The sequence below is a fragment of the Staurois parvus genome, unplaced genomic scaffold (assembly GCF_062004578.1).
Source record: "Staurois parvus isolate SC_StPar_1 unplaced genomic scaffold, SC_StPar_1.0 ptg000179l, whole genome shotgun sequence".
NCBI classification, from domain to species: domain Eukaryota; kingdom Metazoa; phylum Chordata; class Amphibia; order Anura; family Ranidae; genus Staurois; species Staurois parvus.
In genome coordinates, this window is record NW_028317975.1 from 2505568 (window position 1) to 2532730 (window position 27163).

At 42.4% G+C, this 27163-nt stretch overlaps 1 pseudogene; it reads right to left on the minus strand.

The window, feature by feature from the left end:
* The window catches only part of LOC149462247 (uncharacterized), a 106361-nt pseudogene extending 80302 nt beyond the window's left edge, over positions 1–26059 (minus strand).
* Between the last annotated feature and the right edge of the window lie 1104 nt (positions 26060–27163).

Below are 27163 nucleotides of genomic sequence, written 5' to 3' on the forward strand. Positions count from 1 at the left end.
TCTAAACCAATATTATAGAGTATGTAGAAATAATAGTAAAGATAATAGGTTATGGAAGTTCATCCTCAAAGTTGAGTATCTTTTAGCTGGTCCCAGGTAGGAAATGGTCAGAAAGAGACAGAGCCTGACCAAAGCGGTGTTTAAAAGTACTTTCAAACACCACCCACACACACACCCTTGACCCGCTCGGTGTACTTCTCCATCCAATGAGCAAACGTCCATAGTTCATAAGGGGCTGTCCTAGAATTACCCCAGCCATCCTCCCTTTCAGGTGGACTAAACATGTTGCCTTCCAACCAGGGGCGGACTGACAACTCATGGGGCCCCCAGGAAATAGGGGATCATGGGGCCCCTGTGTCCTTGCCCAATCTCAAAAAGGCCTATGAAAAAGGTACCAGGGGCATCTCATGGGGCCCCCTACTGACCCCGGGCCCTCGAGCAGTGCACGAGTTTCCAAATGGTCAGTCCGCCCCTGCTTCCAACACTCCATACTGAACCATGTCTTGAGCTGGCTTTGCAAACAGGGGCAAGGTCATGCTGGGACAGAAAAGGGTCTTCACCCTTTTACTGTTCCACAAAGCTGGTACAACTTTTTTTTTTTTAAAAATGTAATAAACCTGAACACTTGATTATTTACACAGTAATTCTATTCACTTGTAGTCTCCTGATCACCTGTAGATCACCTATTAAAGTTGCAGATAAGCAGCAGAAATATTAAAGATGGGAACATGGACTTGAGAAGAGAGGATCCGCCGAGAACTAATCGTCTCTTGTAAATTTGCCGTTTGTGGTTTGCATAGTTGTTGCGGCACAACATTACTGGAGATTTAATAACACAAATACACTCTGAAAATTAGCTGACTTCCATTTCCATGTTACTGAGCAGCTAAAACTTTACAGCCGCATCCATCTGAGGCCGTCAGCACAAACCTCATTGCAGGCAGAATAATTGTACTATTGTGCAACTCCCAATGCATTATCTTAATTGCAGCGCCACTGTAACGAGTGACGGCCATTGTACAACACTTCCCGTATTACGACGCCTATAATGTTCAGCGCACTCATTTTACATCTCGTTTTTTTTTTTTTTCCAAAAGAATAATTTTCTTCATTTAAACTTTCGAAAATTCATTTAGCCTATATTACTGCCACTCAACAGTTTGCAGAGAAGAAATCAGCGCAGGGGAGTTTCGGCTTAAAAGGGTTAGTTTGCGTTCAACTAAGAGAATATGTGAACTCTCACCTTGTAAAGCAATCCACACAAATACCTTTTTTTCCACTTTTTTTAACCTCCCTAGTGGTCTGATTATATCAGTAATTGTAAGCTCCCAGGATCAGGGCCCTCTTATCCCTCTTGTATTGAACTGTATTGTTGCTGTATTGTCTCCCGTTATATTGTAAAGCGCTGAGCAAACTGTTGGCACTATATAAATCCTGTATAATAATAATAATAATATATAAATCCTGTATAATAATAATAATATATAAATCCTGTATAATAATAATGTAAATCCTGTATAATAATAATATAAATCCTGTATAATAATAATAATAATATAAATCCTGTATAATAATAATAATATATAAATCCTGTATAATAATAATAATAATAATAACAATAATATATAAATCCTGTATAATAATAATATAAATTCTGTATAATAATAATATAAATCCTGTATAATAATAATAATATATAAATCCTGTATAATAATAATAATAATATATAAATCCTGTATAATAATAATATATAAATCCTGTATAATAATAATATAAATTCTGTATAATAATAATATAAATCCTGTATAATAATAATAATAATAATAATATATAAATCCTGTATACTAATAATATAAATCCTGTATAATAATAATATAAATTCTGTATAATAATAATATAAATCCTGTATAATAATAATAATAATAATAATAATAATAATATATAAATCCTGTATAATAATAATATAAATCCTGTATAATAATAATAATAATAATAATAATAATAATAATATATAAATCCTGTATACTAATAATGTAAATCCTGTATAATAATAATAATAATAATAATATATAAATCCTGTATAATAATAATAATAATAATAATATATAAATCCTGTATAATAATAATAATAATAATAATAAAAATCCTGTATAATAATAATATGATAATATGGGATGATAAAATTTGAAACACGAAATCATAAATTATAAAATAATAAATAATCATAAAAATAATAATATATAATAATAAATTTATTCAATAATATAATCATAGTTCGCACATCGCTGAGCTCAGTCGCAGAATCGTTTTCAGTGTCTGATGAGGAATTTCCCCCACGAATCATTATCACTCAATTCTGCAAGTGGTTCTGATTTACTATCGCTGTTCTCTAGCCGGTCTAAAACCGCGTCTGACCTAAAGGGACACTTTTTGGACGCCATGGATGTTTCTCAGTTTCCAGGCAGAAAGAACAGTAAAAATGCAGGCAGGGCGCCGGACAAAGCACTCGGGACAAAATGTATGTGAAATGGTTTGATACAGGAATGTTATACTATGTGATTTTAGTGAATTTAGTGAATATCTAATTTTTACATTTTTAAATTTCCCGCCAGTTCCGTCCCCCGTATGTCCCGACGTCACAGGGAATGGAACCCCGGAAGACAGATGCCGGCATCGGCCGGAGGACATTGCCGGGGACACTGCAGGAGGGGCATTACGGGAGCGCAGGACAAGGTAAGTGCTGGAGAGATCCCAGAGCAACGCTGCAGTGTATTCCCGAGTGTAGCTCGGGGGGGTTACCGCTTCTGATACTGAAAGTTAACCCCGAGCTACACTCAGGAATATTGCCAGGGGGGTAAATAAGTGATCACATACCCTCTGTTCTCAGATGCATATGAGCTAGCACAGGAGAAACAGCATACACTGATCTTCCCAGTGATTGGCTGTGCAATATGGGGGGAGGGGGCTGTCAGCAAAAGTCTGATCATTGGAGGAGAGCAGACTGATTTCCAGGGACAGTTAGAGAACTGACCAGGCTGTGCTCCTATGCCTAGTGTGGTCAGTTTTTAATAGGAAAGCAGAGGGACTGGTAGGCACACCAAGGGTTTCACACAAAGGAACCAATACAAAGAGATCCGGACACCAGTACATGGTACAGCAGGCATCAATATGAGTGGAACATAGTTATAATCTGTATTTTAGAGCTAGAGGAACCAACCTGTGATCTCCCCCCATAGAGCCAGTAGGAGTGGAAACACATTGTAATTAGAGATGAGCGAATTATTCAAAAATTCGATTCGGCTGATTCGCCGAATTTGAGGAAGAAATTCGATTCAATGCAAATTTATTCGCTACGAATTCAACTTATAAAAAGACTTTCTAGGCTTCAGAGAGCCTTTAAATTAGTGCAGAACACTGTACCTTTAATTTAAATGCCCTTGGAGATGAGGAAGGAGAAGGAGAAGGAGAAGGATGAGAAGAAGGAGAAGGATGAGAAGAAGGAGAAGGAGAAGGATGAGAAGAAGGAGAAGGATGAGAAGAAGGAGAAGGAGAAGGATGAGAAGAAGGAGAAGGATGAGAAGAAGGAGAAGGATGAGAAGAAGGAGAAGGAGAAGGATGAGAAGAAGGAGAAGGATGAGAAGAAGGAGAAGGATGAGAAGAAGGAGAAGGATGAGAAGCAGAAGGATGAGAAGAAGAAGAAGGATGAGAAGAAGGAGAAGGATGAGAAGCAGAAGGATGAGAAGAAGAAGAAGGATGAGAAGAAGGAGAAGGATGAGAAGAAGGAGAAGGATGAGAAGAAGGAGAAGGATGAGAAGAAGGAGAAGGAGAAGGATGAGAAGAAGGAGAAGGATGAGAAGAAGGAGAAGGAGAAGGATGAGAAGAAGAAGAAGGATGAGAAGCAGAAGGATGAGAAGAAGAAGAAGGATGAGAAGAAGGAGAAGGATGAGAAGCAGAAGGATGAGAAGAAGAAGAAGGATGAGAAGAAGGAGAAGGATGAGAAGAAGGAGAAGGATGAGAAGAAGGAGAAGGATGAGAAGAAGGAGAAGGATGAGAAGAAGAAGAAGGATGAGAAGAAGGAGAATTCCAAGCCGGCAAAAAGTGTATCTGCAGAGCTCCGCTATTTCTTAGCGGAGCTCTGCAGATACACTTTTTGCCGGCTTGGAATTCTTCTTATTTTCATCCTACTTCTTCTTCTTCTTCTTCTTCATCCTCATCCTCTTCTTCTTCTTCTGAGGATGAGGATGAGGATGAAGAAGAAGAAGAAGAAGAAGAAGTAGGATGAAAATAAGAAGAATTCCAAACCGGCAAAAAGTGTATCTGCAGAGCTCCGCTAAGTGTATCTGCAGAGCTCCTCTATTTCTGACAGTTCTCTGACATTCACATTTACAGCGGTTGAAACATTGTATCTATTTGTTTCCATGAATGGAAACAAATAGATACAATGTTTCAACCGCTGAGCTCTGCAGATACACTTGGAATTCTTCTTATTTTCATCCTACTTCTTCTTCTTCTTCTTCATCCTCATCCTCATCCTCAGAAGAAGAGGAAGAATGAAAAGAAGAAGAAGAAGAATGAAAAGAAGAATGAAAAGAAGAAGAAGAATGAAAAGAAGAAGAATGAAAAGAAGAATGAGAAGAATGAAAAGATTCTTCTTCTTCTTTTCATTCTTCTTTTCATTCTTCTTCTTCTTCTTCTTCTTTTCATTCATCTTTTCATTCTTCTTTTCATTCTTCTCATTCTTCTTTTCATTCTTCTCATTCTTCTTCTCATTCTTCTTTTCATTCTTCCTCTCATTCTTCTTTTCATTCTTCTTCTTCTTTTCATTCTTCTTTTCATTCTTCTCATTCTTCTTTTCATTCTTCTTCTCATTCTTCTTTTCATTCTTCTTCTTTTCATTCTTCTTTTCATTCTTCTTCTTCTTTTCATTCTTCTCATTCTTCTTTTTATTCTTCTTTTCATTCTTCTTTTCATTCTTCTCATTCTTCTTCTCATTCTTCTTTTCATTCTTCTTCTCATTCTTCTTTTCATTCTTCTTCTTCTTTTCATTCTTCTTTTCATTCTTCTTCTTCTTTTCATTCTTCTTTTCATTCTTCTCATTCTTCTTTTCATTCTTCTTTTCATTCTTCTTCTCATTCTTCTTTTCATTCTTCTTTTCATTCTCCTTCTCCTTTTCATGAAGAAGAAAAGAAGAATGAGAAGAATGAAAAGAAGAATGAAAAGAAGAATGAAAAGAAGAATGAGAAGAAGAATGAAAAGAAGAATGAAAAGAAGAATGAAAAGAAGAAGAAGAAGAATGAAAAGAAGAAGAAGAATGAAAAGAAGAAGAAGAAGAATGAAAAGAAGAATGGAAAGAAGAAGAAGAATGAAAAGAAGAAGAAGAAGAATGAAAAGAAGAATGGAAAGAAGAAGAAGAATGAAAAGAAGAAGAAGAAGAATGAAAAGAAGAATGGAAAGAAGAAGAAGAATGAAAAGAAGAAGAAGAAGAATGAAAAGAAGAAGAAGAAGAATGAAAAGAATAATGAAAAGAAGAAGAAGAATGAAAAGAGGAAGAAGAAGAATGAAAAGATTCTTCTTCTTCTTCTTTTCATTCTTCTTTTCATTCTTCTTCTTCTTTTCATTCTTCTTCTTCTTCTTTTCATTCTTCTTTTCATTCTTCTTTTCATTCTTCTCATTCTTCTTTTCATTCTTCTTCTCATTCTTCTTTTCATTCTTCTTTTCATTCTTCTTCTCATTCTTCTTTTCATTCTTCTTCTCATTCTTCTTTTCATTCTTCTTTTCATTCTTCTCATTCTTCTTTTCATTCTTCTTCTCATTCTTCTTCTCATTCTTCTTCTTCTTTTCATTCTTCTTCTTCTTTTCATTCTTCTTCTCATTCTTCTTTTCATGAAGAAGAAAAGAAGAATGAGAAGAATGAAAAGAAGAAGAATGAAAAGAAGAATGAGAAGAATAATGAAAAGAAGAATGAAAAGAAGAATGAGAAGAATGAAAAGAAGAATGAGAAGAATGAAAAGAAGAATGAAAAGAAGAAGAAGAAGAATGAAAAGAAGAAGAATGAAAAGAAGAAGAAGAAGAATGAAAAGAAGAATGGAAAGAAGAGGAAGAATGAAAAGAAGAAGAAGAAGAATGAAAAGAAGAATGAGAAGAATGAAAAGAAGAAGAAGAAGAATGAAAAGAAGAATGAAAAGAAGAAGAAGAATGAAAAGAAGAATGAAAAGAAGAAGAAGAATGAAAAGAAGAAGAAGAATGAAAAGAAGAATGAGAAGAATGAAAAGATTCTTCTTCTTCTTTTCATTCTTCTTTTCATTCTTCTTCTTCTTTTCATTCTTCTTCTTCTTCTTTTCATTCTTCTTTTCATTCTTCTCATTGTTCTTTTCATTCTTCTCATTCTTCTTCTCATTCTTCTTTTCATTCTTCTTCTCATTCTTCTTTTCATTCTTCTCATTCTTCTTTTCATTCTTCTTTTCATTCTTCTTCTCATTCTTCTTTTCATGAAGAAGAAAAGAAGAATGAGAAGAATGAAAAGAAGAATGAAAAGAAGAAGAAGAATGAAAAGAAGAATGAGAAGAAGAATGAAAAGAAGAATGAAAAGAAGAATGAGAAGAATGAAAAGAAGAAGAAGAAGAATGAAAAGAAGAAGAATGAAAAGAAGAAGAAGAAGAATGAAAAGAAGAATGGAAAGAAGAGGAAGAATGAAAAGAAGAAGAAGAAGAATGAAAAGAAGAATGAGAAGAATGAAAAGAAGAAGAAGAAGAATGAAAAGAAGAATGAAAAGAAGAAGAAGAATGAAAAGAAGAATGAAAAGAAGAAGAAGAATGAAAAGAAGAAGAAGAATGAAAAGAAGAATGAGAAGAATGAAAAGATTCTTCTTCTTCTTTTCATTCTTCTTTTCATTCTTCTTCTTCTTTTCATTCTTCTTCTTCTTCTTTTCATTCTTCTTTTCATTCTTCTCATTGTTCTTTTCATTCTTCTCATTCTTCTTCTCATTCTTCTTTTCATTCTTCTTCTCATTCTTCTTTTCATTCTTCTCATTCTTCTTTTCATTCTTCTTTTCATTCTTCTTCTCATTCTTCTTTTCATGAAGAAGAAAAGAAGAATGAGAAGAATGAAAAGAAGAATGAAAAGAAGAAGAAGAATGAAAAGAAGAATGAGAAGAAGAATGAAAAGAAGAATGAAAAGAAGAATGAGAAGAATGAAAAGAAGAATGAAAAGAAGAAGTATTCCAGTACAGCAAAAAGTGTATCTGCAGAGAGCTCCGCTATTTCTGACAGTTCTCTGACAGTTCCTTCACATTTACAGAAGAATGAAAAGACGAATGAAAAGAAGAAGAAGAATGAAAAGAAGAAGAAGAAGAATGAAAAGAAGAAGAAGAAGAATGAAAAGAAGAAGAGGAAGAATGAAAAGAAGAATGAAAAGAAGAAGAAGAATGAAAAGAAGAAGAAGAAGAATGAAAAGAAGAAGAAGAAGAATGAAAAGAAGAATGAAAAGAAGAAGAAGAAGAATGAAAAGAAGAAGAAGAATGAAAAGAAGAAGAAGAAGAAGAATGAAAAGAAGAATGAAAAGAAGAATGAGAAGAATGAAAAGAAGAATGAAAAGAAGAAGAAGAATGAAAAGAAGAATGAGAAGAAGAATGAGAAGAAGAATGAAAAGAAGAATGAGAAGAATGAAAAGAAGAATGAAAAGAAGAAGAAGAAGAATGAAAAGAAGAAGAAGAAGAATGAAAAGAAGAATGAAAAGAAGCAGAAGAAGAATGAAAAGAAGAATGAAAAGAAGAAGAAGAATGAAAAGAAGAAGAAGAAGAATGAAAAGAACAATGAAAAGAAGAAGAAGAAGAATGAAAAGAAGAAGAATGAAAAGAAGAAGTATTCCAGTACAGCAAAAAGTGTATCTGCAGAGAGCTCCGCTATTTCTGACAGTTCTCTGACAGTTCTCTGACAGTTCCAGCGGTTGAAACATTGTATCTATTTATTTCCGAATAAAAACATCTGTATCCTAAATGGAAACAAATAGATACAATGTTTCAACCGCTGTAAATGTGAAGGAACTGTCAGAGAACTGTCAGAAATAGCGGAGCTCTCTGCAGGGACACTTTTGCCGGCTGATCGGGAAAAATCCGATTCGCGCACCCGAAGTATGCAAATATTCGGATTCGACGCGAATTGAATTTTTCCTGAAATTCGAAACGAATTCCACTTCGCCTGGTTCGATTTGCTCATCTCTAATTGTAATCTCCATTATAGAGCCAGTGTAAGGGGAATCTAACTTTAATCTCTTCCAAAGTTCCAGTGTGAGGGGTTACCTACCTGTAATCTCCCTCCATAGAGCCTGGTTTAAGGTCACCTACCTGTAATCTCCCTCCATAGAGCCTGGGCTAAGGTCACCTACCTGTAATCTTCTCCCATAGAGCCAGTATGCGTAAAATATATATGTAATCTTCATTATAGAGCCAGTGTGACGGGAATCTACCTCTAATCTCTTCCATTGGTCCAGTGTGAGGGGTTACCTACCTGTAATCTCCCCCCTTAGAGCCAGTATGAGTGGAAACGCATTGTAATCTCGATTATAGAGCCAGTGTGAGGGAAATCTACCTTTAATTTCTTCCATTGATCTAGTGTGAGGGGTCACCTACCTGTAATCTCCCTTCATAGAGCCAATATGAATGGAAACATGTAATCTCCATTATAGAGCCAGAGTAAGGGGAATCCACCTTTAATCTCTTTCATAGTTCCAGCGTGAGGGGGTTACCTGCCTGTAATTTGCTCCATAGTTCCAGAATGAGGGGTTACCCACCTGTAATCTCCCTTCATAGAGCCTGGGTTAAGGTCACCTACCTGTAATGTCCCCCCATAGAACCAGTATGCATAAAATCTACTTGTAATCTATCTACCTCGAATCTATTCCAATGATCCAGTGTGAGTGGTTACCCACCTGTAATCCCTCTCCTTAGAGCCAGTATGAGTGGAAGCTACTTGTAATCTCCACTATAGAGCCATTGTTAGAGGAATTTACCTCTAGTCCCTTCTACAGGACCAGGGTGGGGGGGAACCTACCAGTAATCCCCTCCATAGAGCCAATATGACAAGAACCTACCAGTAATCCCCTCCATAGAACCTGGTGTGGTTTGAACCTACCAGTAATCCCCTCCATAGAGCCAGTGTGGTTGGAACCTACCAGTAATCCCCTCCATAGAGCCAGTGTGGTTGGAACCTACCAGTAATCCCCTCCATAGAGCCAGTGTGGTTGGAACCTACCAGTAATCCCCTCCATAGAGCCAGTGTGGTTGGAACCTACCTATAATCTTCTTCATAGAATTAGCATGAGGGAATCTACATATGGTTTTCTTAATGGAGCTAACATGAGGTGAACCTATCTGCAGGGGCGGACTGACAACTCATGGGGCCGTTGGGCAATAGGGGATCATGGGGCCCCTGTGTCCTTGCCCAAACTCACAAAAGACAATGAAAAAGGTACCAGGGGCATCTCATGGGGCCCCCTACTAACCCCGGGCCCTCGGGCAGTGCCTGAGTTTCCAAATGGTCAGTCCGCCCCTGCCTATCTGTAATCTTTTCCTTTGAACATGCGCCATCTGATCGAGATATGGCACCCAGCTCTTCCCACCCATGCCTTCCTTATTCCTGAATTTCCCTTTGCTTGATGGGAAATGTAGTGCTGTCACCCAGAACTGACCTGAATCACAAGATCACAAGACCTCCTCTCGTCAACCATAAGCAGAGATATTTTAATATACTATTATTTCAGGTACTTATATAGCACTGCCAGTTTACACAGCACTTTACATATATATTGTACATTCCCATCAGTCCCTAACCCTCAAGGGGTGTACAATCTAAGGTCCCTAACCCTCAAGGGGTGTACAATCTAAGGTCCCTAACCCTCAAGGGGTGTACAATCGAATGTCCCTAACTCACATTCATACATACACATACTAGGGACAATTTAGACAGGAGCCAATTCACCTACCAGCACGTCTTTGAAGTGTGGGAGGAAACTGGAGTACCCGGAGGAAACCTACGCAGGCACAGGGAGAACATGAAACTCCAGACAGGTGGTGCCATGGTTAGGATTAACCAGTGCCCTGCTGGACACTGATAGAAGTCACAAGACTGCTATATACTGCTGATGAGAAAAGGGATTTAGCAGTTTATATTTACTAAAATAATTGCATTTCCATGTTCTGTGTACTGTGGGAGACCGGATATAGTGAATGCAGGGTCCGGGGAGAGTGGATATAGTGAATGCAGGGTCCGGGGAGACCAGATATAGTGAATGCAGGGTCCGGGGAGAGCGGATATAGTGAATGCAGGGTCCGGGGAGACCAGATATAGTGAATGCAGGGTCCGGGGAGAGCGGATATAGTGAATGCGGGGTCCGGGGAGAGCAGATATAGTGAATTCAGGGTCTGGGGAGACCAGATATAGTGAATGCAGGGTCTGGGGAGAGCGGATATAGTGAATGCAGGGTTTTGGGGAGATCGGATATAGTGAATGCAGGGTCCGGGGAGAGTGGATATAGTGAATGCAGGGTCCGGGGAGAGCGGATATAGTGAATGCAGGGTCCGGGGAAAGCGGATATAGTGAATGCAGGGTCTGGGGAGACCAGATATAGTGAATGCAGGGTCCGGGGAGAGCGGATATAGTGAATGCAGGGTCTGGGGAGACCAGATATAGTGAATGCAGGGTCCGGGGAGAGCGGATATAGTGAATACAGGGTCTGGGGAGACCAGAAATACTGAATTCAGGGTCCAGGGAGAGCGGATATAGTGAATGCAGGGTCTGGGGAGACCTGATATAGTGAATGCAGGGTCCGGGGAGAGCGGATATAGTGAATGCGGGGTCCGGGGAGACCGGATATAGTGAATGCCGGGTCCGGGGAGACTGGATATAGTGAATGCAGGGTCTGGAGAGAGCGGATATAGTGAATGCAGGGTCTGGGGAGACCTGATATAGTGAATGCAGGGTCCGGGGAGAGCGGATATAGTGAATGCAGGGTCTGGGGAGACCTGATATAGTGAATGCAGGGTCCGGGGAGAGCGGATATAGTGAATGCGGGGTTCGGGGAGACCGGATATAGTGAATGCCGGGTCCGGGGAGACTGGATATAGTGAATGCAGGGTCTGGAGAGAGCGGATATAGTGAATGCAGGGTCCGGAATCAGCAGCCTGGACCCGGTGATCGACAGCTGAGGCCACCAATGGCAGCCCGGGATAGGGAGGCGTGCGCGCGCCCCCTACTCGTAACTGCGAAATCACGTATGTATATACGTGATTTTGCGCAGTCCTGCCGCCCTGTAGCAGTATATCTGCTATAGTGTGGCGGGCAAGCGGTTAAAGAAAAGAGTTTACTTCCACTTGAACCTAAACTACAATTTCAAAGAAAGAGTGGATGAAAGGTGGGGGAGGTGACAATCCTACTGGGCTAAGGCTAATGCAGGCCATAGATGGGGAGAAAACCGGCCGATTTTTCTTTAAAAAAACAAAAAATTGGTCGTTCAAGCGGCCGACGTTACCAGGAATGGTTAAAAAATCGGCCGATTTTCATCCCGTCTAAAGCCGGCAAAAAGTGTCCCTACAGAGAGCTCCATTTCTTTGACAGTGCTTTGACATTTATAGCAGCTGCAACATTGTATCTATTTGTATCCATTTCGGATACAGATGTTTTTATTTGGAAACAAATAGATACATTGTTGCAGCTGCTATAAATGTCAAAGCACTGTCAAAGAAATGGAGCTCTCTGTAGGGACACTTTTTGCCAGACTGGAATTCTTCTTCTTCTTTCTTCTTCTCATCTTCTTCTTCCTCTTCTTCTTCTTCATCCTCTTCCTCTTCTTCTTCATCCTCTTCTTCTTCTTCATCCTTTTCTTCATCCTCTTCTTCCTCTTCTTCATCCTCTTATTCTTCTTCATCCTCTTCTTCCTCTTCTTCTTCTTCATCATACTATTCTTCTTCACCATCCTATTCTTCATCATCATCCTCTTCTTCTTCATCCTCTTCTTCATCATCCTCTTCTTCTTCATCATCCTCTTCTTCTTTTGCTCTTCTTCTTCATCCTCTTCTTCTTCTTTGTCTTCTTCTTCTTCATCCTCTTCTGCTTCTTCTTCTTCTTCATCATCCTCTTCTTCTTCATCATCATCCTATTCTTCTTCATCATCCTCTTCTTCTTCATCATCCTCTTCTTCTTCATCCTCTTCTTCTTTTGCTCTTCTTCTTCATCCTCTTCTTCTTCTTTGTCTTCTTCTTCTTCATCCTCTTCTTCTTCATCCTCTTCTTCTTCTTTGTCTTCTTCTTCTTCATCCTCTTCTTCTTCATCCTCTTCTTCCTCTTCTTCTTCATCCTCTTCATCCTCTTCTTCTTCTTCTTCATCCTCTTCTTCTTCTTCATCCTCTTCTTCTTCTTCTTCATCCTCTTCTTCTTCTTCTTCTTCATCCTCTTCTTCTTCATCATCATCCTCTTCTTCCTCTTCTTCTTCTTCTTCTTCTTCTTCTTCTTCATCCTCTTCTTCTTCATCCTCTTCTTCCTCTTCTTCTTTTTCTGCTTCTTTTTGTCTTCCTCTTGCAGGTCACTGCTCATGCGCAGATATTTTATCGGTAAAAGATTGGCCGATTTGCCCATAATTGCAGCAAAAATCGGCCGATCTTTTTCCAACTTTACCGATAAAAAAATCTGCCAAAATACCGAAAAACGGCCGACCTATTAACCCACTAACGATCCAAAAATCGGCTGATTTTATTTTCGGCCGAAAAATCGGCCGATTTTCGACCCATCTATGGCCTGCATAATACTTTATTTGGTGGCCCTATCAGGACCATGGATGGAATCCTACTTTGATATTTATCCACTTATAACTAAAATGTCAAATGTCTGAAAAGAAGAGGTGGCCTTTATTGAAAAGTAGATTTTTGCCTTAAACTTAACTAGCGTTCAGTAAAATTTGCATATCGCTGGTACCGCCATGGAATGACTAAAGTATATTTCCCTGGAGACTTCATTTGGCTGGCTCCGAGCCTCAAATAACAATTTATTAATGTTAAGCCTTCAGAAAACGCTCTTCTCCTTTGCGATTAGTTCTCCTAATAACATACTGTTGGACGTGTATCTGGGGGGGAGTAACATCTCGCTGACAGTGACTAAATACATATTCCAGCACAACTTTGATTTGAAGTCTCGGGGGATTCTCCTCTTAAATAACACGGTACGCTCTGCCTCAATACATTTTAATGTTCCGCCAAAGATAACACATTAAGAAGATTTTGTTCTGAGCAACTTAACAGCCTCTAATTGGAATGCGGCTTTGCAGGTAAAAATGAGAGTTTTATTGTGCCCAAAATTTCAGCAAAACTTTTAAGATTTTGGTGAAATTTTGCCATTTTGGGCAAAATACATTGAAAAAGGCAATGATAAAGCTGAACGTCAGGATACGGCTAACTGCGCATTTACAGATCCCTCTAAAAAACCTTCTCCATTACTTCTGCCTTACTTCCGGGAGACAGGGCTACTGTTAGGAACTATGGGGCCCCTTGCAGCCAACCTGACAGGGCCCCCCTCAAACCACAGGACCCCCCATCCCCATAAAAACCCCTCAGTTTACTATGCTTCAGCTATGAATTAACACAGTGAATGATTGGTACCGATCACTCATTGTGTTCATTGTGGAATGTAAGGGGGCTTTTCAATTACTGGAACCAATCTCCTGTATGTTTCTCTCTGCAGCAGCTGAAAGCTAGCCGGGGGGGGGGGGGGGGAGAACCCGGGGGGGGGGGGAGAACCCAGATTTCAGCTGGTGCAGAGAGAAACATACAGGGGATTGGTTCCAGTAATTGCCCCGCTCACCTTCTTGCCCACATCTCATTCACCTGCTGCCTGGGCCCCCCTGCTGGTCTGGGCCCCGTACAGGGGGACTGGTGGTACTCCCTTATCCATGGCCCTCCCAGGAGAGACTTTAGGTCATGATACAGGAAGGAGTTGACCAGCTGACCTCATTAGCACACACCCTACATCACGGGTGTCAAACTGGCAGCTCTCCAGCTGTTGCCAAACTACAAGTCCCATGAGGCATTGCAAGGCTGACAGTTACATAATAACTCCCAAAGGCAGAGGCATGATGGGACTTGTAGTTTCACAACAACTGGAGGGCCGGCAGATTGACACCCCTGCCCTACATCATCTACCCTTCTACCTCCCACCCACTTCCAGGTGCACGACTATTTGCAGTCATTTTTGTGTTTATTATAAGTCAGCAGCAACAAAAACTGTAGCTGCTGACTTTTACTAAACACACACTTACCTGTCCCAGGGTCCACCGATGTTCTCACCCGCGCCGTCCCTTCTCCCCCTCCTCACCCCCCTGTTCTCTCCCTGCGCCGGCATCGCAACTGTGGGCACCAGGTTTGCTCCAGTAGTCTTCTGGGACCTATGACGTGTCCAAAAAGAACGTGGGAGGAAGGAGGGGGCCGCACTTCTGGCTCACTTCACCGTGGCGAAGTGAGCCAGAAGTAGGAGAGGGTACCTGTAAAGTAAGATTTCTTCTAAAAATATATATTTTTTGTTTGTTTTTCATCAATTTACAAAATGAAAAGTGAGCAAACAAAAGAAAAATCTAAATCAAACCAATATTTAGCTTGGCTTCAAACCATCATCCATTCCATTCAGCAAGCTCTTTTGAAGAAGCACAAAGAAATGGACAATGCTGAAGACCGAAGATGCAGGGGTCAGCCAAAGAAACTTACTGCAGCAGATGAAAGACACATCATGCTTACTCCCCTTCCACATCGGAAGATGTCCAGCAATGCCATCAGCACAGAACTGGTGGAAACCAGTGGGACCCAGGTACACCCATCTACTTTCCGGAGAAGTCTGGCCAGAAGTGGTCTTCATGGAAGAGTTGTGGCCAAATAGTCATACCTCCGACATGGAAACAAGGCCAAGCAACTCAAATAAGCAGGAAATCATAGAAACTGGGGTGCAGAAATATGGCAGCAGTGCTCTGGACTGATGAGTCAAAGGGGTTGATTTACTAAAGGCAAATAGACTGCGCATTTTGCAAAGTGCAGTTGCACTCTGAAAGTGCAATTGCTCCAGAGCTTAGTAAATGAGATAAAGCTTCACTTTGCAAAGAATACTCAATCACATGCAAGAAAAATTTCAAAAACAGCATTTTTGCTTGGACATGGTTGGCTGATGGAAGTCAGCAGAGCTTCTGCCCATTTAATAAGCTCTTGAGCAACTGCTCTTGCTGACTGCAACTGTGCTTTGCAAAGTGCACAGTCTATTTGCCTTTAGTAAATGAACCCCTTTGACTCATCAGTCCAGAGCACTGCTGCCATTTTTCTGTACCCCAGTTTCTATGATTTCCTGTTTATTTGAGTTGCTTGGCCTTGTTTCCACGTCGGAGGTATAACTATTTGACCACAACTCTTCCATGAAGACCACTTCTGGCCAGACCTCTCCGGACAATAGATGGGTGTACCTGGATCCCACTAGTTTCCACCAGTTCTGTGCTGATGGTAAATCAACCCCAAAATGTGAAATATTTAGCAGGAGGCAGTTTGTTGGTGAAGGGCTGTAGAGCGGTACAATAATGAGTGTCTGTAGGCAACCGTGAAGCATGGTGGAGGTTCCTTGCAAGTTTGGGGCTGCATTTCTGCAAATGGAGTTGGAGATTTGGTCAGGAAATGGTGTCCTCAATGCTGAGAAATACAGGCAGATACTTATTCATCAAGTCATACGATCCGGGAGGGGAGGCGTGTGATTGGCTCCAAATTTATTCTGCAGCAGGACAACAACCCCAAACATGCAGTCATGTCATGAAGACCTATCTTCAGTGTAAATAAAAACAAAGAGTCTTGGAAGTGATGGTTTGGCCCCCACAGAGCCCCAATCTCAAAATCATGGAGTCTGTCTGGGAATAAATGAAGAGATAGAAGGATTTGAGGCAGCTGACATCCACAGATGATCTGTGCAGGGGCAGACTGACCATTTGGAAACTCGGGCACTGCTCGAGGGCCCGGGGTCAGTAGGGGGCCCCATGAGATGCCCCTGATACCTTTTTCATAGGCTTTTTTTGAGTTTGGGCAAGGACACAGGGGCCCCATGATCCCCTATTGCCCGGGAGCCCCATGAGTTGTCAGTCCGCCCCTGGATCTGTGCTTAGTTCTCCAAGATGTTTGGAACAACCTATCTGCTGAATTCCTTCAAAAACTGTGTGCAAGTCTACCTAGAAGACGGCAAAGGGCGTCACACCAAATATTGATTTGATTTGGATTTCTCATTTACTTTCCATTTTGTTAATTAATAAAAATAACTAACAACTAACAAAATAACTAATTAACCACATGCCGCCCAGCCACTGTAGAAATACGGTGGCAGGGCGGCACGGGCAGGCAAAACCACGTTTTAAAACGTGTGTTTTGTAAACAGGTAGGGGGCGCACGCGAGTCGCGCCGCCGCCCTGCCTGTCCCGCCGTTCACAGCCTATGTCAGTCGCTGGGTCACAGCCGGTCGTTACTGGCTATGTCCCGGCGATCGGCGGCAATCACTGACAGAGAGCACAGCTGCAGTAGCTCTGCTTTCTGTCACTTCCCTGACAGCTCCAGGACACACTGATCGGGACAGAAGAGTTTCTCTCTCCCGATCAGCCTGTCCCCATCCAGCACACACCCCGCCCCCTAGTAAAACACTCCCCTCACACAGATAACCCTTCCCTGAAAAATAAAGTTAACCCCTTCCTCCCCAGTGCCATTAGTACAGTGTCAGTGGTTTTTTTTTTTTGCACTGATCACTGTATTGGTATCACTGGGGATGTCAGTGACCCCAAGTCAGTACCCCCAATGTCAGAATGTCCGCCGCAGTCCCGCAGTCCCACCATAAGTCACTGATCGCCGCCATTATTAGTATAAAAAAACCCTAAAAATCCCAGTATCTTTCCCGCCATTTGTAAATGCTTTAACTTTCACATAAACCAATTAATTTACACGTTTTGGGTTTTTTTTTTTTAGCAAAGACATGTCGCAGAATGCATTTTGGCAGAAATTTATGACTAAATTTGATTTTTAAAATTTTTTTTACTGGACATGTTTTATAGCAAAAAGTCCAAAATATTGTTTTTTTTCCTCAAAATTGTCAGCCTTTTTTTTTATAGCGCAAAAAATAAAAACCGCACAGGCAATCAAATACCACTGAAAGAAAGCTCAATTTGTGGGAAAAAAAGTATGTAAATTTCATTTATGTACTGTATTGCATGACCGCGCAATTGTCCGTTAAACTAGCGCAGCGCTGTATAGCAAAAAAATGGCGTAAATTACAGGATCTATACCATAGTTTGTAGACGCTATAACTTCCACACAAAGCAATCAATATACACTTATTGGGATTTTTTTTTACCAAAAACATGGAGCAGAATACATTTTGGCCTAAATTTTTAACCAACTTTGAGTTTACTGTATATTTTTTATAGCTAAAAGTAAAAAATATTGTTTTTCTTCAAAATTTTTGGCCTTTTTTTGTTTATAGCGCGAAAAATAAAAAGCGCACAGATGATCAAATACCACCAAAAGAAAGCTCTATTTGTGTGAAAAAAAGGACAGAAATTTTGTTTGGGTGCAGCATTGCATGACCGCGCAATTATCAGTTGAATTAGTGCAGCGCCGAGTAGCAAAAAGAGGCGTGGTCATTAAGGGGGGTAAATCCTCTGAAGGTCAAGTGGTTAACACTTCGATTTCTGAAAACATTCTTCATATGCAGCCTTTTTTCACTGCCTATAACTTTTGCACAGTACTGTATATCAGATGTATTTTATACTGCTGAGTCATTCACACTCCTGAATTCCTGAAGAAGAGGGATTCCATTCCCCCGAAACGCATTGGCTTCCAACTGATAATAAAAGTCATCCATTTGCACCCAACAATCTCATCCTTTTGATCTTCCTCTTCTTCTGTACCTCAACTAATTCCTCCAAGGAAGAAAGATAAAGACGTTTTCCCTTCCAACTTTTCAAATTTGTTATATTACCTCCTACTTATAGATCTGGTTCTGGCTGGATACTGGAACCGATACATTTGCATCCCAGTAGAAGCCATTGTATATTGTATCCTAAGTGGACCCATTTAATATTCACCCTTTGCAGTTCCTATTTCTACACAGCAGGCAGAGACGGTTCCCGTACTCCAGGGGAAATGCAAATAATTCAAACATTTCATTTCTTTGTTCTGACAAAAAAGCAGATTGGATTTGCATTGTACGGGAATGAAAGAAAGCAGAAAGAGACACGTTTTTTTACTTTTTTTTTTCCCTCGTTACAAAGAGCACGGTGTCCCTAAAGTGCCAGGAATCTGTCATCCTCAGATACTGACGGTGTGAAAACAGCTCTTTAATGTCATACAAAGGCTTCGCCTTCCTCGTTCACACCGGTGAATCGGATCAAACGAACCTGGAGAAAGGAGTACAATGCCGCAGGATCCGGAAGGTGCTGTGCAGGCTTAAAGGAATTCACAATAATAACGATTCTGCTAATTAATTAAGACCGAGGTTTGTTTTTTTTCAGAAACTACTCGTCAATTCAAGATATTCCCGGTTACAGATTTCACTCTTCTTTTCATGTCTGTAAAAATCTCCGGTGGGGTTGTATCTTGAAAGCCAGAGGAAAATAAAAACTTCTCACCGCACCACTTGTACATAATCTATGAGGTGGTATCAAAAAGTCTTGAGAATGGCTTTCTGAATCATGGCAAACATCTCTGCACAGTTTCACGCAGAATTTCACATTTTCTCTTTGTTCTCAATTGCTGTCCGTGATGAAATAGCAGACGTGGTGACGCACGTGGTCAGAATGGCACCAGTTGCACAGCTCCCGATGTACACAGGATGATCAGGCCTAGTGCATTACCATAAAAAATGTTTAATAAAAAATAAAGTAGGTGTTGTACTCACAAAGGACAATATAGTCAAGGCACATCATAAAGAACAGCTGGGTCAACATCGCGCTGGGTAACAGTCCGCAATAGGGAGTGTAGACATCCAATAGGCTGACGCGTTTCAAAGACTTGCCTCTTCCTCGGAGCCAACTCTATCTTTTCTTTCCTCATTCAGTATATTTGGATTCCCCCGGTCTATTTGAGGGCAGCAAGGTGTGCATGTTCCAGGACATTCTTAACTAGTTGCCGACCGCAGATAGCCGAATGACGGCTGCACTGCGGCCGGCCAGTTCTGGGTGGACGTCATATGACATCCTCCCAGAACACGCTCTCCTGCGCGCCCCAGGGGGCGCGCACCCGGCGATCTCCGTGATCGCTGTGTCCTACGGACACAGCTGATCACGTGATGTGGTAAAAGGCCAATCACAGCGGCCTTTTACCACGTGATCAGCGGTGTCCAATGACACGCTGATCACAGGGAAATGCAATTGCCGGTTCTCGGCTGCACTTTCCTCACGCTGTCAGATCGTTGTCAGAGTGAGGGCATTGTCAGGGCAGTTGTCAGAGCGGGGATCGGCACCGATCATCAGGGCACTGTGCCCAGCAGTGCCACCCACAAGTTCCGCCCACCTGTGCCCAGCAGTGCACCCACTAGCTCCGCCCACCTGTGCCCAGCAGATCACCCACCTGTGCCCAGAAGTGCACCCACCTGTGCCACTCTGCAGTGCCCCCACCTGTGCCCAGCAATGCACCCACCTGTGCCACTCTGCAGTGTCACACACCTGTGCCCAGAAGTGCCACCTACCTGTGCCCAGCAGTGCCACCCACCTGTGCCCACCCACCTGTGCCACCCACCTGTGCCCACCCACCAGTGCTGCCCACCAGTGCCACCCACCAGTGCAGCCCAGCAGTGCTGCCAGTCAGTGCCGCCAGTCAGTGCTCAGCAGTGATGCCAGTCAGTGCCGTCTATCAGTACCCATAATCAGTGTCACCTATCAGTGCAGCCTATCAGTGCTGCCCATCAGTGCCGCCTATCCGTGCCACCTCATTAGTACTGTCTATCAGTGCCCTTTAGTGCTGCCTATCAGTGCCCATCAGTGCTGCCTCATCAATGCACATCAGTGAAGGAGAAAAATTACCTGTTTGAAAAATGTTATAATAGAAACAAAGAAACTTTTTTTTTTTTTTTCAAATTTTTTGCAATTTTTTTGTTTATAGCGCAAAAAGTAAAGCACCCAGTGGCAATTAAATACCACCAAAAGAAAGCTCTATTTGTGAGAAAAAAATGATCAAAATTTCATATGGGTACAATGTTGCATGACCGCACAATTGTCAATCAAAGTGCGGCAGCGCTGAAAGCTGAAAATTGGCCTGGTAAATAAGGGGGTATAAGTGCCCGGTAGGCAAGGGGTTAATGTGGTTGTAGCATCGAGTCCATCCCCAAGCGCAGGAGCATTTGTGTTCGCTGGTACACAGGATGATGTCTTTTGGCAGACTGACTTATGAAGGTTGGTGCTCCCTGTGACTGTGCATGCTGCCATCTGTTGACTAATTTTGAAACTTTTTGATATCACCTCGTATAGTTTTTATTTGAAAAAAGATTTAAAAGTCCTTTTTGTAAACTCTCGGCACATGCCACATTGATGTCCTAGCAACGGTGGACTGACCATTTGGAAACTCAGGCACTGCCCGAGGGCCCGGGGTCAGTAGGGGGCCCCATGAGATGACCCTGGTACCTTTTTCATAGGCTTTTTTGAGTTTGGGCAAGGACACAGGGGCCCCATGATCCCCTATTGCCCGGGGGCCCCATGAGTTGTCAGTCCGCCCCTGTGTCCTAGTGTAAAGTAGTATGCGAGGACAAATATATGATTGATTGATTGATTGATTGATTTGGACTGTTGAGAGTTTCACAGGCTGCTGCTCTGCTACTCATCACTGTCTTCTAGGAACTTCTAGAACATAGTGGGATAGAGGTCAGAGACTGCATCCTGGGTATTTATGGGGCTTCAACCAATCCCTGAGGAGGTATGCCCAGAATGTGGGGAAGGGCCCATAAATAACCTGAAGCCTGTGCAGCAGGGGCAGCTTTTATTATGTGGGTGTGGAACAGTGTTCCAGAGTCCAGCCTGCTGGAGGCCTGCAAAAGGCCTGAAAGCAGCTGAGACCCATCGAGCTAACAGGACAGGACAGTGTGAGCACTTTTACACCCCCTGGGCCAGAGAAGGGAAAGGGCGGTCAGGCGCAAGACCCAACTAGTTCTCATCCAGGACTACTTAGGTGGCAGATCTTGGACTCACTTGCCCAGAGATACCCTCAGGACAGCCGGGTGAAAGAGGGAGGATTCATCTGGGGTCTGAGGAGATACATCAAAGGGGACTTCAGTGCCCCTTAAAGAGACAGTTGCTATTTTTTGGTCCACATTTTTGTACAGTGTTTGTCAAGAAGTTGTCCTTGAGTTTTACAGTTCCTGGGGTACCCCATATACCCTTAGATCCCATCCACCTTGTTAACTCCTAATACAAACAACAAAACCAAGCTGGAGGACTGTTTTACTCACTGTGTGTGATGATGTGGAAAATGCATGTTACATAGAGCTTAGGGGGACCCATCAAATTCAGTGGCCCTCGAGGTGGGTGCTACACTTTTTGATGGATTGACGGCCACCATTCAGCATGATTGACACAGACCTGTATCGCTGGGCGACGTGACTTTCGGTGGATGTGCATTGTGGGACACTTGAGTGTGTTTATTTCCAGCATACATCATTTTTACTTTCTTCCTACCCCTTACTCATTCACATGGAGGATTGGTATCTGGAGCCCCCTTGATTTTAAAGGGACTGCCAGATTATGAGAACAACCCCATCCAAAGACCCCCAGAAACAGAGGGCCAGGGTTGTGGGGAAGAGGTCCTTGTCCTCATCAACAAGGGGAAAGGTTTGTTGCCAGTGGGTCGGCCCTGGTAAGGTACCCCCTCCCATGTTGGGGGCAAGTGACCTAGTATGGTTCAAGTCAGGGGAGTGCACATTACAATAATTACCGTATTTTTCGCTCCATAAGACGCACTTTTTTCCCCCAAAAAAGGGGGGAAAATGTCAGTGCGTCTTATGGAGCGAATATGGAGCAGCCGGTCCAGTATTCCCACCGCCGTGTCAGAATACATAGACGACCGCTCGGCTCTTCTCTGCAGCAGAACCTTACCTGTTCCTCAGTCCAACGCTGTACAGTCTTCCGGCACCGGCATCTTTAGTGTGGGCACCTGGCTGTGACAGCTGAGTGCCCACTGTGCATGCGCGAGACGCGCTGCACTTTGTGAATGGTCCGGCGTCCTTGGGGACACATGACAGGTCCCAGAAGACGTCGGGCCATTCAGAAAGTGCAGTGCTTCGCGTGCATGCGCAGTAGGCACCCGGGTGCCCACACTAAAGGGAGGACAACTCCGCGGAAGTGGGAGCGGGTACCTGTCAAATTCAGGTACCCGGTCCCCCTCCGTCCCCAAAGGTCCGCAGTCTCTGGTCATCTCCTGTACTGTGTCCGCAGTCTCTGGTCATCTCCTGTACTGTGTCCGCAGTCTCTGGTCATCCCCTGTACTGTGTCCGCAGTCTCTGGTCATCTCCTGTACTGTGTCCGCAGTCTCTGGTCATCTCCTGTACTGTGTCCGCAGTCTCTGGTCATCTCCTGTACTATGTCTGCAGTCTCTGGTCATCTCCTGTACCGTGTCTGCTGTCTCTGGTCATCTCCTGTACTGTGTCCGCAGTCTCTGGTCATCTCCTGTACTATGTCTGCAGTCTCTGGTCATCTCCTGTACCGTGTCTGCTGTCTCTGGTCATCTCCTGTACTGTGTCCGCAGTCTCTGGTCATCTCCTGTACTATGCCTGCAGTCTCTGGTCATCTCCTGTACTGTGTCCGCATTCTCTGGTCATCTCCTGTACTATGTCCGCAGTCTCTGGTCATCTCCTGTACTGTGTCCGCATTCTCTGGTCATCTCCTGTACTGTGTCCGCAGTCTCTGGTCATCTCCTGTACTATGCCTGCAGTCTCTGGTCATCTCCTGTACTGTGTCCGCATTCTCTGGTCATCTCCTGTACTGTGTCCGCAGTCTCTGGTCATCTCCTGTACTATGTCCGCAGTCTCTGGTCATCCCCTGTACTATGTTCGCAGTCTCTGGTCATCCCCTGTACTGTGTCCGCAGTCTCTGGTCATCTCCTGTACTATGTCTGCAGTCTCTGGTCATCTCCTGTACTATGTCTGCAGTCTCTGGTCATCTCCTGTACTGTGTCTGCAGTCTCTGGTCATCTTCTGTACTGTGTCCGCAGTCTCTGGTCATCTCCTGTACTGTGTCCGCAGTCTCTGGTCATCTCCTGTACTGTGTCCGCAGTCTCTGGTCATCTTCTGTACTATGTCTGCAGTCTCTGGTCATCCCCTGTACTGTGTCTGCAGTCTCTGGTCATCTCCTGTACTGTGTCCGCATTCTCTGGTCATCTCCTGTACTGTGTCTGCAGTCTCTGGTCATCCCCTGTACTGTGTCCGCAGTCTCTGGTCATCTCCTGTACTATGTCTGCAGTCTCTGGTCATCTCCTGTACTGTGTCCGCAGTCTCTGGTCATCTCCTGTACTATGTCTGCAGTCTCTGGTCATCTCCTGTACTGTGTCTGCAGTCTCTGGTCATCCCCTGTACTATGTCTGCAGTCTCTGGTCATCTCCTGTACTGTGTCCGCAGTCTCTGGTCATCCCTGTGCTGTCCGCAGTTTCTGGTCATCTCCTGTACTGTGTCCGCAGTCTCTGGTCATCTCCTGTACTGTGTCCGCAGTCTCTGGTCATCTCCTGTACTGTGTCCGCAGTCTCTGGTCATCTCCTGTACTATGTCCGCAGTCTCTGGTCATCTCCTGTACTGTCCGCAGTCTCTGGTCATCTCCTGTACTATGTCCGCAGTCTCTGGTCATCTCCTGTACTGTCCGCAGTCTCTGGTCATCTCCTGTACTATGTCCGCAGTCTCTGGTCATCCCTGTGCTGTCCGCAGTCTCTGGTCATCCCTGTACTGTGTCCGCAGTCTCTGGTCATCCCTGTACTGTGTCCGCAGTCTCTGGTCATCTCCTGTACTATGTCCGCAGTCTCTGGTCATCTCCTGTACTATGTCTGCAGTCTCTGGTCATCTCCTGTACCGTGTCTGCTGTCTCTGGTCATCCCCTGTACTGTGTCCGCAGTCTCTGGTCATCCCCTGTACTGTGTCTGCAGTCCATTGGTTCAGAATATTTTTTTCTTGTTTTTCTCCTCTAAAACCTAGGTGCGTCTTATGGAGCGAAAAATACGGTAATTGTTACGCTTGAACGAATATTGAGACATTCGCAAAGGGAATTTTTTTTTTTTTTACAAATTGGCCCCAATGTGCAAAATCAACCTCCGCCTAGTAATGATCAATTTTTACACAAATGAGTTGACTATCACTGTTTTGGCCAAATATTTTGTCATTCTCTGTTGTTAACTGCATTCTTGCTTTAAAAATAAATTTAAAAAATATATAATTTTTTGACTTGATTCTATTTTTTATCATAATTTCCCATAATACCACTTATCTATGCGATTATCTGCTTGCCGCTCATGGACAGTGCATCTACTGCAGGTGGGGGGCAGCTACAGGCTGGGTGTCACCGTATGTCGCCACCTGGGCTTTTGAGATCTCATGCGCGCGCCCCCTGCTGACCCGTGCTGGGATTGGCTAAAACCCGCTGATTAGCTGTAGCCAGTCACAGCACAGAGTTCAGTGTTTACAAACACACAGAACTCTGTACAAAGACAGTGATCTGGCTGTTTTTTATCCCTGAAATCAAATCTGAATTCAGGGAGGAAAAGGAGCCAGATCTGTGAGTAAAAGCAACACATTACACTTGTTAGGCACACAGTTAACCCCTTGATTGCCTCTAGATGTCAACCGCTTTCCAGTCAGTGTCATTTGTGCAGCGTACAGTATTATGTCTGATCACTGTATTAGTGTCACTAGTAATGTCAGTATCAGTGTCTCTCCCAGCCAGTGTCTGCTAGCACCAGATTGCCCGCCACATTATCACAATCCCACTCTAAATCACTAGTCACTGCCATTATTAGTACAGCATCATGCCAGTGCAAATTCCAGTATATATACAGTATATTTAGGCACGAATACCTTCACACAAACCAATAAATATACAATTATTGCGATTTTTTTTTTTTTTTTTTTTTTTATTACCAAAAACATTTTTTATTTATTTCAGGTACTTATATAGCGCAGTCAATTTACGCAGCACTTTTACATATATATTATACATTCACATCAGTCCCTAACCCTCAAGGGGTGTACAATCTAAGGTCCCTAACTCACATTCATACATACACATACCAGGTTAGACAGGAGCCAATTAACTTACCAGCATGTCTTTGGAGTGTGGGAGGAAACCGGAGTACCCGGAGGAAACCGGAGTACCCGGAGGAAACCCACGCAGGCACAGGGAGAGCATGCAAACAAGGCAGGTGGTGCTGTGGTTGGGATTCAAATTGGCGACCCTAGTACTGCCAGGCGGAAGTGCTAACCACTTAGCCACTGTGCTGCCCATGTAGCAGAGTACATTTCGGCCTAAACTTGATTTTGTTTTTTAATTGGATATGTTTCATAGCAGAAAGTACAAAACTTTTTTTTTTCTTTAGTTTTTTGAGTATTGCATGGAAAGAAATTGCATTCCTGGTACATGTCAATGGTCAAGTTGGTGACAAGACTCACAGTGGGTCCAACCAAAGAAAGGGCAGTGAGACCTATCTAGTAATAGAAGGGCCATCCATTGCGGTGAGTGTAAATCCATGTGGGGTCACCTGGAGCACCTGGAAGGGGTCACCTGTGTTTTTTTCTGTTACTAATGGCACCAGCACATGTTCCCCTATCTTTTGGCTTTCAAGCAACTATGATTTGAATGGGGCTCACTGATACATTGGACATTATTTGTATTTTCTTGTGTTGTTCATTTATATATCATTTTTTTTTTCCATTTTCACATGTGGCAAATTGTTAAAATGGTTGTAAAGGCTGCAAGTTTTTTACCTTTATGCATTCTGTACATGAAGGTAAAAAACCTTCTGTGTGCAGCATCCCCCCCAGCCCACTTACTTGCCTCATCGTGATCCAGAGATATGAATAACAGACTCAGCTTTCCCGGGTCTCCGCCTCCTCACTGGCTGAGGCAGCAGCGGAAGCCATTGGCTCCCGTTGCTGTCAGTCAAAGCCAGTCAGCCAATGAGGAGAGAGAGGGAGTAGGGCCAAAATGAGGCTCCATGTGTGAATGGATACAAGGAGCAGCGGTTGCCCCCAGAGCTAGCTGCTTGCTGTGGGGGCACCCGACAGGAGGGAGGGGCCAGGAGAGCCTGCAGAGGACCCATGAAGAGGAGGATTCAGTCTGCTCTGTGCAAAACCCCTGCACACAGCAGGTAAGCATGTTTATTATTTTGCCAAAAAAAAAAAAAAATTAACCTTTAGAAACGCTTTAAGTAGTTTTGGTTCACATTTTTGGCATATACACATTTATAGGGGTTTTTTTTTATTTTTGGTCTTTTTTTGTTTATATAATAAAAAATATAAAAAAAACCCAGTGGTGATCAAATACAGGTGTACCTCAGTTTACGAATTTAATGCGTTCTGCAGGACTTTGTGTACTGCAAAAAATTTGTAAACCAAAACGCGGTTTCCAATAGGAATGCATTGAAAATTAATTAATCAGTTCCAGAGGTCAGAAAAAAGTATTTTATCTGTTCAAAACTCCTTATACAGGCATAAATACTGTACAGAGACATGATAAAAAAAAATTCAAAAATGCATTGAAAAACAATCCGTTTCAGAGGTCAGAAAAAAGTAAAAAAAAGTTTTATCTGTTCAAAATTCTTTATAAAGTCCACTTTAAAGGCATAAATACTGTACAGGGACATGATTAAAAAAAATTGTAAATGCATTGAAAACCAATTATTCCATTCCGGAGGTCAGAAAAAAGTAAAAAAAAAGTTTTATCTGTTCAAAACTCTTTATAAAGTGCACTTTAAGGGGATAAATACTGTACAGGGACATGATAAAAAAAAATTCCTAAATGCATTAAAAACCAATTAATCTGTTCCGGTGGTCAGAAAAAAGTAAAAAAAAGTATTTTATCTGTTCAAAATGGTTTATAAAGTGCACTTTAAAGGCATAAATACTGTACAGGGACATGATTAAAAAAAATCGTAAATGCATTGA